Source organism: Mastomys coucha, chromosome X, assembly GCF_008632895.1.
Source record: "Mastomys coucha isolate ucsf_1 chromosome X, UCSF_Mcou_1, whole genome shotgun sequence".
Lineage (NCBI taxonomy): Eukaryota > Metazoa > Chordata > Mammalia > Rodentia > Muridae > Mastomys > Mastomys coucha.
In genome coordinates, this window is record NC_045030.1 from 90,935,047 (window position 1) to 90,946,141 (window position 11,095).

The following is an 11,095-nucleotide window of genomic DNA, read 5'->3' on the forward strand; positions in this document are numbered from 1 at the left end:
AAGAAAATATCTAAAATAAAAAAAAACAAAAAAAAACAAAAAAGAAAACATTGTAAATGACAACAAAAATAATATATATTAGTCACCTTTTGAAAATGAGCTTGACATCTTTAATATAAATTAGAAAATATTAATTGAGTTAAAGAAGTCAATAATAGAAAGAAATACTGAAATGATTAAAAATTACACTATCCAAGTAATGTGTAGATTTAATATGATGCATGTGAAAAAATTATTATAGTTTACAAAACGTCACGATTTATATGAAACCAAAAATCTCAAAATATCAAAGCAATCATGTGTAAGAAGAATAAAATCTATAGCACAAACTTCTTGATTTCAAACTATAATACAAAGCTAAAATACATAATCAAATCAGTACGGGATTAGTATAAAAATAAATGGATATAGTGACTTACACCTTTAATCTCAGCAATCTAGAGGCCGAGACAGTACTGCTTAAGGCCATCCCTGTTTATATCCTGAGTTCTAAGACAGAGGAAGATACATACTGAGGTCCTGTTTCCAAAGGAAGTAGTATTACACTGGCTTAAAAGTAATGCAGGTGAACAAGTGGAGAAGAATAAAGAATCTGAAAATACATGCACTCCACTGTGATCAACTGATATCCACAGGAGTGTCAAGTATGCACAAGGGGAAAAGGACAGTGCCTTCAACACATGATGTTGTAACTCACAGTCATACAACCATATAAAATTGAATCTATCTGTTACACTTTTCACAAAAATCAATGCCAAGTGGAAAGAGGATATGGCCCCTAAAACAGTTAATAAAAGCAAAACTGTCAAATGAGATAGTACCATACTAAATGTCTTGAGTATAACAAAAAAATCAACTATCACTGTGAAACAATATGAAGGTACTTTAAATAGCTAAAAACAGAGACTGTTTTGAGGCAGCAAGTTCAGTAATAGATATTTCTTTCATGGTAATAAAACTACTAATTTAAAGAAATACTTGTCCTCTCACTTTCAGTCTGAAAAATGATATGGACTCTGTACAAATTTCAAAAAGACTCCCAGGTGTCCTGTGTAGTATATACATTCTCTCTCTCTCTCTCTCTCTCTCTCTCTCTCTCTCTCTCTCTCTCTCTCTCTCTCTCTCTCTCTCTCTCTCTCTCTCTCTCTCTCTCTCTCTCTCTCTCTCTCACACACACACACACACACACACACACACACACACATATGCTCTGGTCCTCACTCTCAGTTTTGGTGCTAAAATTTACTTCTTTACCCTTTTATTTAAATTCATTTTGGTTAAGACAATATAGACAGTCAATCATTGATGTCAAAGAGTAGAAAGCACAGGACAGTATAAATTGCTTGGCATAAGAGACAGTCATTGGACCCTCTTCTGAAAAATAAATATTTAAGCTATTAAACACTGAAGTTACTAAAGTGAATGAAAAGAAATATCTCCTTCTTGTAAAGAAAATCAAATGCATATTGTATGAGAGAGTCATTGCCTAGTAAACAACATGTTAATGCATCTCAAAATAAGTTATTCATGATGTTCACCTCCATATAAATATATTTGAAAACTACTTTATATTTAGTGGAAAATGGGTAGTATGTATGGCTCTTAATGTATGAATTCCAGCATGATTTCTCTTTTATAGTAAATTTCTTTCTCTGTAGCAAAATTGTCTAAATTGATTTTGGTTCTTCAAAATGTATATTGTATTACATCTTATTTCAGGTAATTCTACATCAAAGAGAAAATAACCAAGACTAGAAAGATCAGGGCATTTGTAACATAGGAATAGATTATATAAAGGTCAAATAACAGAAATACCTACAAAAATGTGAGAAGTGTGTCAATGCTTTCCCTTCAATGGCAGTGAACTCTAGGAAAAATTACCTTTATTTTGCATAAAATTAAATGAATGCCAGGGACAAGTGTTTTCAAATGGAAGAAGGTCATTTTAAGCAATATCTAGTTTTACCAAGGTTAAGAATACAAACTAACAGGTCTAATAAATATATAGAATTTTCTTTTTCTTTTTTAAATTCAAGGCTAGGTTAACCTCTCAGACTCTGAGATGTTATGTTTCATTACAAGAATCCATGTTGTATTAGTATTTCTACAAGATGATAGAAAAATATAACTGTGTGGATATGAATAAATAACTGAAGAGAAAGTAACTACATATGTTGTCTATCAACACTTTATAATTATTTTTAATTTATTGTCTTATTGATGAATATTTAGATATTACTTAAAAGTATCATAAACTGTGTAATAAATTGCAACTTTTGTAAGACCTCTACATTGTACTGAAGTATATAGCATATGTTTAAAGTAGAGTGGTGTGGTACTCTGCTTGCCTAGAAGTAAAATTCAGTGTCTTACTTTGAGAGGTCAAGTACAAAGAATATACCTGCTTAGTTGTCTCTAGTTTTATCTCAACTGCACAGTGTAGCTTTAAATTAAAGTCACTCACTTTCTGAGGCCAACACATTTCTGATGTCTACACTCGGGAAAGGCTTAGTATCTGAGAGTTTCAACTGAAATCCAGACATAGTGATGAGCAGTTGTTCTAGAATTACCCTATCAATTTAGACAAGATTGTTGGGCCTGCTTTTCAGCCTGATTTCTCCTTTTTGTTTCTATTAAAACATGCTGATCCTAATACATTTCTTAAACCTCAAATATGAATCAAATCTACATCTGAAAAGTTAACCAGGAACATTTGGTACTCAGAGTGATCTGAGAAAGCAGGCAATTTGATGGTGTTTTATAGCAGTCATGTAAGGAAGAAGAGTTGGGAACATGGTGACTACTACATTGTTTAAAATTTCACTAGTAGTGATTAATAAGGTATACTAGAAGAATACATTATTAAACACAGTAACTTGATTTGTAATACTCAAGAAAATATCAGATAAAAGGATACTGCTTGGTTGCATGAAAATATAACATTTTAAATCACTGGGTAATATGAGTGAAAACTACAAGAAAATGCACTTTTAAGTCCCTAGCACAGTTACAATAAAAAGAGACAATTGCAAATGCTTATGAGGATTTGAAAAATACTGTAATTCTACTTTGTTAAGAAAAAATGTAAAATGGTACACTCATGAAAGAAAACAACTCCTTAAAATTCTACCATGGTGGTACTATGCATCAATTAATGGATTAAAGATAACCTCAGAGAACATATAATCACATGGCTATTGCATTAAGGAATAAAATAAAATATCTTTCTCTTGGATTAGTTCAACCAAGAATAAGGCCAAATCTTAATTCTCAGTTTCTTTCCTGGTCTGTGGTTTGTGGTTACTAGCATATCTATAATATGTCTGCTGTGACTGTGCCTAATGTCTATGACTCATCTCTCTCTCTCTCTCTCTCTCCTTATCTCACACCCGTTCTTCCCCTCCCCCTCCTGTAAGTCTGTGTGTCTGTCCCTAACAAAGGGCTTTGCTCTGTATTTACTGAACAACACAGAAAAAAGAGTATGACTTAGGGTTTCTCTGGCTGTGATAAATCTCCATGACTAATCACAACCTGAAAAAGAAAGAATTTATTTTATCTTATGCTTCTCAACTGTCTACCATTCATTGAAGTCAGGTCATGAGCTTAAGACAGGAGGAGAAAAAAACTGATCCAGAGGCCATGGGGGAGTGCTACTTAAATGTTCCTCATGATCCCTCAGCCTGTTTTCTTAACAGGACATAGTACCATGAGCCCAGGGATGGCCCTTCTACATGCATCACTAATTCAGAAAATGCCCTATAGTCTGATCTTATATAAACATTTTCTCAGTTTAAGTCCCCTCCTCTCAGATGACTCTAGCTTTTGTCAAGTTGCCATAAAATTAGCCAGGGAAAGGAATGAAGTATTCTTTACAGAAATCTTTAACAGAATTTTACAAGGGAAGAAGTTACTTTACTGGCTCTTATAAATAGGAAACATCACCGCAAATAGATGTGATCAAGATATATCAAGTGTTGTTTGCAAAAATTTCATTTGTATTGTGTAAGGTTGCTTTCAACCTACTGGCTGTTCTCAGCAAATGATTACCACTACATTCAAATATATTATTGTGGTCAGTGACATTAAGAAGTATGTGAATTAAGATTACATCTATGTATTTAGCCTATTTTATAAAAGAAAATTTCAGGAGAAATCCAAGGCATAGAAAGAATGAATATTTTGTTCTCTTAATGACAAGTTAAACTAAACAGGTATATCCTACTGTGTCCTCAGCCTTTTGGCTGTATATTGGCACTGTGTTCCATTGAGCTTAGGTAGTAGAGGATACAAGCAAGGTGCTTGGTAGATTGTTCAGACTGTGTACAAACTATCACTGTTCTACAAATGTCATTCCCTAAACTCACTTCTGTGATTACATGGTTGAATTCTATATTGCTAGCTTAAGAATAAGAAGTTGAACCAAGATTCATTTACACATATATTTCTTTGTATATGAATATGAGTAAAAGTGGATGATAGATGAATTATAATTTTCTACATTTTAACAGATAATTCAAATAATATTACTCCTAATATGTGGGGCTTAAAGTGGTCCACCTGTAATTCTTTCATAGGAAACAAAAAAGCATCCAATGTTTGAATAATATATAATAGAGAGTTGCAGTCTTCTACTAGAGTTTATTTCTTCAGAGTTTATTTCTTCTATCAATAAAGTGACCGTTACTTGTACAACACTCTAGTTTATATTTCAATAAGAGTCTTTTTGTATCAGGATTGAAACTATGCTCTTTATTGAGATAGATGTTATAGAGAGTTATAGACTAGTGAATGGTCAGTTGCCCAGAGGGAAAAAGATAAAAGGGTTAGGGAAAAGTGAAATTTGACATGTAGCTATGCAGATGGACATAAAAAGGGTATCATGAAGTGTGCAAACTGAATTGTTGAATCATATGTTAACACACAACAGTTATCACCCTTCATAGACATGAAAATAAACAGAAAAAAATCAGCTACTTACTTGACCATATTAAATTAATAAGTCCCAATATCAATGGCCCAGTGCTGAAAACTAGTTACATGAATAATACAGCCACAGTTACAAAAGAAACTATTCCTCTTTTAGTTATAAATCTGGACACCTTTTGACCAAGATTACTCTTGTTACTGGAGCCAATGATAGCCCAAACTGTCAATAGAATTAATATATTCTTGTCTCTTAAGAACTACAACCTACCACTTGGTAGCAAATGGGTTACACTGGGCTCTTTCTATCTTGGCAAGTGTTTTATTTTCATAACACATACTTAGTCTTGGTACTGCTTTGTTTTTAATGCATGCATGGCTTTAGCCAACACCACTGTTCAAGGGTTTATATAGAGTTGAAAATGGTAATTACAAACAATGTAGTTGCAGATAAAAGATCTCTATTAACAGTAAAGGTACCATGAAATTCGACCCTTGTTCATAGGATATATTAGTCATATTATATATTTTATAGTTAGGAATCATTTATTGCTATATAGTATTGGAACAGCTTACTGAATATGCTGAGGCATAAGCCCACAAACTTTGGGATGTTGTGTTTGATACAAATAAATACATTTTCATGTAGTTTCCTTGCTAGTATTAAAAAAAACAACAAACCTTGGGAACCAAGAAATGAAATCAGCACATTCTGTCTATATCACATTATCTTTACTGATGCACTGTGAAATTGTGTTTTCTCTAATTCTGCAATTCTGAACTCTCTCTGGGAAGGTACTCTTTTGTTAAAAAAGGACAAAATTTGCCAACTAACACAATAGGATTACCCTTTATTAACTACATGTTACATAAGCAAAAAACAGGTCACTTTGACAAGAGAAGCAATCCCTACTTATGCTATAGGCACTTACAGAAAGTGTGAAATCCAGGTGCTGCACATGAGTGCTTCTTCTTATTCCTTTGCCCAGATGTAAAGAGAAAAAATATAATGCCCTATTATGAGGGAGAGTGTGGGCAGACACTTTATGAGCTATGGAGTAACCATTCTAGTATATGTGTTAACAAATTGTAGTGCTGATCAAAATGAAATTAGAAGAGGAAGCTGGCTAGCAACTGTCTTTGAGTATTTAAATGTGGTGGTCTATCATCGCCTTATTGATCCTCTTCTAAGCTTCCCCAAACCAAAAGGTAACCATTGGAATTTTCTAGATCTTTCCCCAAATGGAGTAAAGAAATAAATGTTCTATGAGGCATAAAATATGATCCTGATAAAGACTGAGATATGACATGCAGATCCACTTTCAAGGAAGAACAGTGTTCAACTCTGCAGAGGGTCATTGAGCAGCCTCCAGGTGTTGGCTTCTGCAGGGTCTCAATCAGCTGCATGTAACTGTTTCATTGAGGTCACATTCTTCTGACAAGCAACAGTGTGCCTCACTGAGCAAAACAGGAGTAAAAAGCAGAGCCATTACAGCCCTTCCTGAGACACTAGGAAAGTCATTACCCCAAAGCTTTCTAAATCACAGTTCAAGTTATCTCTCTGACCTAACAAACACCTGCTTCCTAAACTGTAAAAGAAATTGCCTTCAGAGAATCAAACCTGGAACAATAAATTTAATAGTATTTGTCTCCAATTCAGACATATACTTATAATAGTAATACTTACATTATATTCCTTTCATTTAGTTTAATATCATTTTAGAACATTAAAATGCCATGGCTAGTATAAATCAACCTTTGGAAAGAATTTTTAATGGCTAAAATATTAGAGAACTAAACATTTCAATGTTCACATTTTATTTTCTTTGACACTGGGAAGCACTACATGGAAGGTTATTTGATCAGCTCCTGAAAACAATATAACCTGACTAAAATATCTAATATTTTGGGCATTCAAGTCAGTAGATACCTTGGAGTAGAAAGATAAACATTTAAACTTTTGAATGTCTTTTTTATTTTGTATACCTTTCAATTTAATATTTAAAAATACTTTAACATTACTTGAATAAGTCAAGAACACTTACATATTTTTGAACCTATTTTTATATTTTTTTATACTGCTGATTTAGATATTTGAAAATGTTTTAAAGCCGTTAACCACAGGGGGAAATGCAGCATTTGTATATTTAGGTATTATTGAAGTTTAAGTGTTTCAGAGGTAAGGTAAAGTTAGTATGAATGTTAAGGCTCTCTCTAATCTTATCACTTGTCATACAATTCCTTTAAAGAATGCATTTGCCAGATTAAAAACATAGATGGCCTATCCTACAGTATGCTCCTAACAGCTGCATCTGGGGATGATGTGATCTCCTTGATTAAATTAACATTAAAATGTGTGAAAAATATCAACTACCTGAGATTTTGAAGCTTTGTAGATTTTCTTGGGTCATTCCACACTTCTAGTCTTCTGCTCTTTATCATGTTCCTATGGCATTTCCATCAGAATTCCTCCACTAATTAAAATTTTAGGACAAGGGAGGAAAAGTTTCATCATCTCACAATCTGGCATTGTTAGATTTTTGGCATGAATGACAATGATAATTTTGAAATAATCTATATGAAATACATCATTTTTGAAGCCAGACAATAATGAGATATTAGCTTTAATGAGTTTATCATTTGATATTACTAATGTAAAGCTAAAAGAGCTTGTATTTTTATTGAATGTTGCACCAGACAAAATAGCTATACAAATATAAAATCAGCTGATCCACAGAAACAACATATGAGCATTACTGGGCAGACTTACATATTTCAGTTTTGTAGGAAGTACTGGGACTGAGAGAAAAACATGAATTAAAATGTGAAATGTTTAATAAATACTGGGTTGACAAGATTAATTTCTGATGCTGTGTTAAAACACTCTGACTAAAATCAACTTAGGGAAGGATAGAATTTGTTTCAGCTTGGGGTTACAGGGAAATCAAGGACATTCAGGGAAGTCAAAGCAGGAGTTCAAGCAGGACCTTGAAGTAGAAACAATGGAAGAATGCTGCTTGCTGGCTTTCTTCGAAGTTTATTCTTAACTGTCATATACCAACTGTCATATACTAACTATCTTAAGACACAGCCTGTTCATGGAATGCTGTCACCTGTAGTGGGCTAGCCTACAGGCCAGTTTTAGCTGGAAAATTCCTCATTTCATAGATTTCATTCTCAGGTGACTCTTAGGATTTGTAAAGTTAACATTACAGCTAACTATGACAGTCTGTGAAAAGAAAGTGAGTGAAAAATGTAAGAAAACTTTGTAGGGTTAGAGACATTGTTAGCAGAGAATCTCTGTTTGATTGGCTACTAAGAAGTCACTAGCTTTCCAGGTCTCCATAAAGAAAAAAAATATGTTTGTTATCTTGGTTGGAGATGTTGGTCCCTGGTTATAAAAGCTATAATCTGGGGGTCAGAGTAGCCATATCAGATAAAATTGTGTAAATAGAAGGATGTGTCAGGAGTATGGATCTGAACCATGATCCTGGGGTTGCCAGAGCCTACACTGGTCACTGTACAAGCCACATCTGTGAACGATTTCGACTACATATCCATAAGTTCATTTTTCTCATCAATGATACAACATCTAGAATTTTAAAAAGAGAAAATAAAAACTCTTCAATGAGACTACAACAACTTCTATTAAGAAATCATAGCACTGGGATCCTTGTTTTTTAAATATTTTATTTAAAATAAGTGAAATAAATTTTTCCACCAAAGCAGATAGTTACTAAAAGATGGACATGGGACTGAGACAAAACAAACCAACAGTTTCCATAATACATTACTTACAAAGAGATCCATGTTACTCTCTTAAACTGTCATGGTTAATGTTTGGCAGTAAAAATATTTAGTTGAGCTTTATTGAATGAACCTCCTGTGACACCTTAGTTTAAGCCAAGACGTCTGCTTGTTTCACAGACATTGTGCCAAAGTCTGAAATGGCCAGTGTCAGAATCTGGCTGGCATGAGCTGATTTTGTCACTCAGTATACTCTTGAGCATCTGAGTGTATTTTTATGGTAGGTGCTCTCCATTAACCACTCAAAACAAATTTATTTATTTTATGTTCATTCTCATGGCAATTCATACTCTCCACATCCAATTTCTCTGTTCCTGTATAGCAATGTCTTTTTTTTTTTTCTGTTTTGGAATTGTGTGCAATACACTGAATCACTCAAAGTTTCTTTTACTTTACCCACTTATCTCAAACTACATCTTTTTTCAAGTAAGTTGATAAGGTAAAACATCTGAATCACTGCTCGTTAGATATGTGTCCCTTACTGTAAATATTCAAGGTTATCCCAGTATGAAGTTGTTATGGAATCACAGTCAATTTTTACATTGTTTCTAAAATCAAATTTAGCTACTGGAGAGAGAGCTTGTGGGTTAAGAGCACAATCTGCTGCTCTTCCAGAGTAACAAGATTCTGTTCCCTGTTGCTATATCTGATAGCTCATAATCACCTGTAACTCCAATTCCAGGGAATCGGACATTCTTTTTTTTACCTCTTAAGACAACTGCATGCACATGATTCAAATACATATACTTAAGCACATAAAGTACATTAAGCACATAAAGAAAGAAGTAACTCTTTAAAACTAAGCTTATCACCATGCATGATAGAGCATGCTTTTAATCCCAGTATTCTAGGGGCAGAGGTAGCTAGATCTCTAAATTCAAGGCCAGGCAGGAGTATAGATTGAGTTCCAGGACAGCCAGGGCTACACAGAGAAACCTTATTTGGAAACAAAATAAATAAATAAATAAATAAATAAATAAAGCCAAGACTATCTATGTACACAGTTTGATTTACTTATCTAAACTCTGAGGACTCAGCTTGTGATAACTTTCTATCAGATATTAATAGGAATCTTCAGATGACCACATAGATTTTTGGTTGTACTCATTTTGGGTGATATGCAATCTTGGTCTTGCTTGGTCCTTCCTATACTACATATTTCTTATGAGATATGCCTAACACACCCACTTGAGATTATGAACTTGGGAGTCTTATATAATCCTTTTCACATGAGGCAACTCTAATTTCAGTGCCAGCAATTTAATTCAGTTGCAGGTACTTCGTCCAAATCACAATCTAGAAACATTTAAAGCTATTTAAATGATGTGTCATTTCTATGAATTGCTTTGCTTTAAAATCAAAGGGATCTACATTATGATCTTATTTATGCTTGCTGTAGAATATAACGCATATTACATCATTTTCTAAAATGTATATTTATTATGCAATGTGGTTCACTGACTTGTATTGCTCAAGTGGAATGAATGAGAGCATAATGCACTCAGTTTTCTGACCAATTGTTGTCTGACCCAACCCCCACATAAACCTGTCAGTCTTCTCATTAAGTAAATGAGTCAGAGCAGTATTCCAAATTGGGAAAATTAAAATACCCAGACACTAAAGAGAACTATTTTCTCTTTAGTTTATTTTGTTTTTTGTTTGTTGTTTGTTTGTTTTTCGAGACAGGATTTCTCTGCATAGCCCTGGTTGTCTTGGAATTCACTCTGTAGATCATGCTGGCCTTGAACTCAGAAATCTACCTGCCTCTGCCGCCCAAGGGCTGGAATTAAAGGAATGCACCACCACTGCCCTGTTCCTATTTTCTCTTTAGTTGTTAAACAACTGCATGCAATAGTTGTCCTTCTCTTTTGGAGGAAATGTCCCAATATTCTTCACACACCGAAATTCTGAAACGTTCTATTGATGGACATGTTCTATTTGTGTGGTGTATCTGATACTATATACAGACCATGAATCCTACTGAGGCCTGAATTTTACTTGCAGATTCTTGATTTTCCATATCTGTGATTTTTATATCATGCTACCAAGGATATAGTTGCTCAATATAATTTTATGAGGGAAGTCCATATGTCAGGTACCCTTAGGCTATATTTTGATGGAATATGGAAATATTAACATAGCTCTGAAACAAAATCATTTTAATGAAGACCATTGTGTATACTGCAACTGTGAGCTATTGGTATTTTTTTTTTTCTGCTAGGAATGTAGAAGCAATGCATAAGAATAAGGACTACACTACATATCAAATATTTGAAGAAATGTTGATAAGCCTTTATAAAATATAAATATTTGATACAACCACAGCCAGTGTGCCTACCATATGATAAGTTCTGAAGTATTTTTA

At 33.7% G+C, this 11,095-nt stretch overlaps 1 protein-coding gene across 3 annotated transcripts in view; it reads left to right on the forward strand.

Moving 5' to 3' along the window:
• The window catches only part of LOC116093527 (protein PPP4R3C-like), a 121,126-nt gene that overhangs the window by 21,171 nt on the left and 88,860 nt on the right, over positions 1 to 11,095 (forward strand). The gene's annotated exons all lie outside the window — the stretch shown is intronic.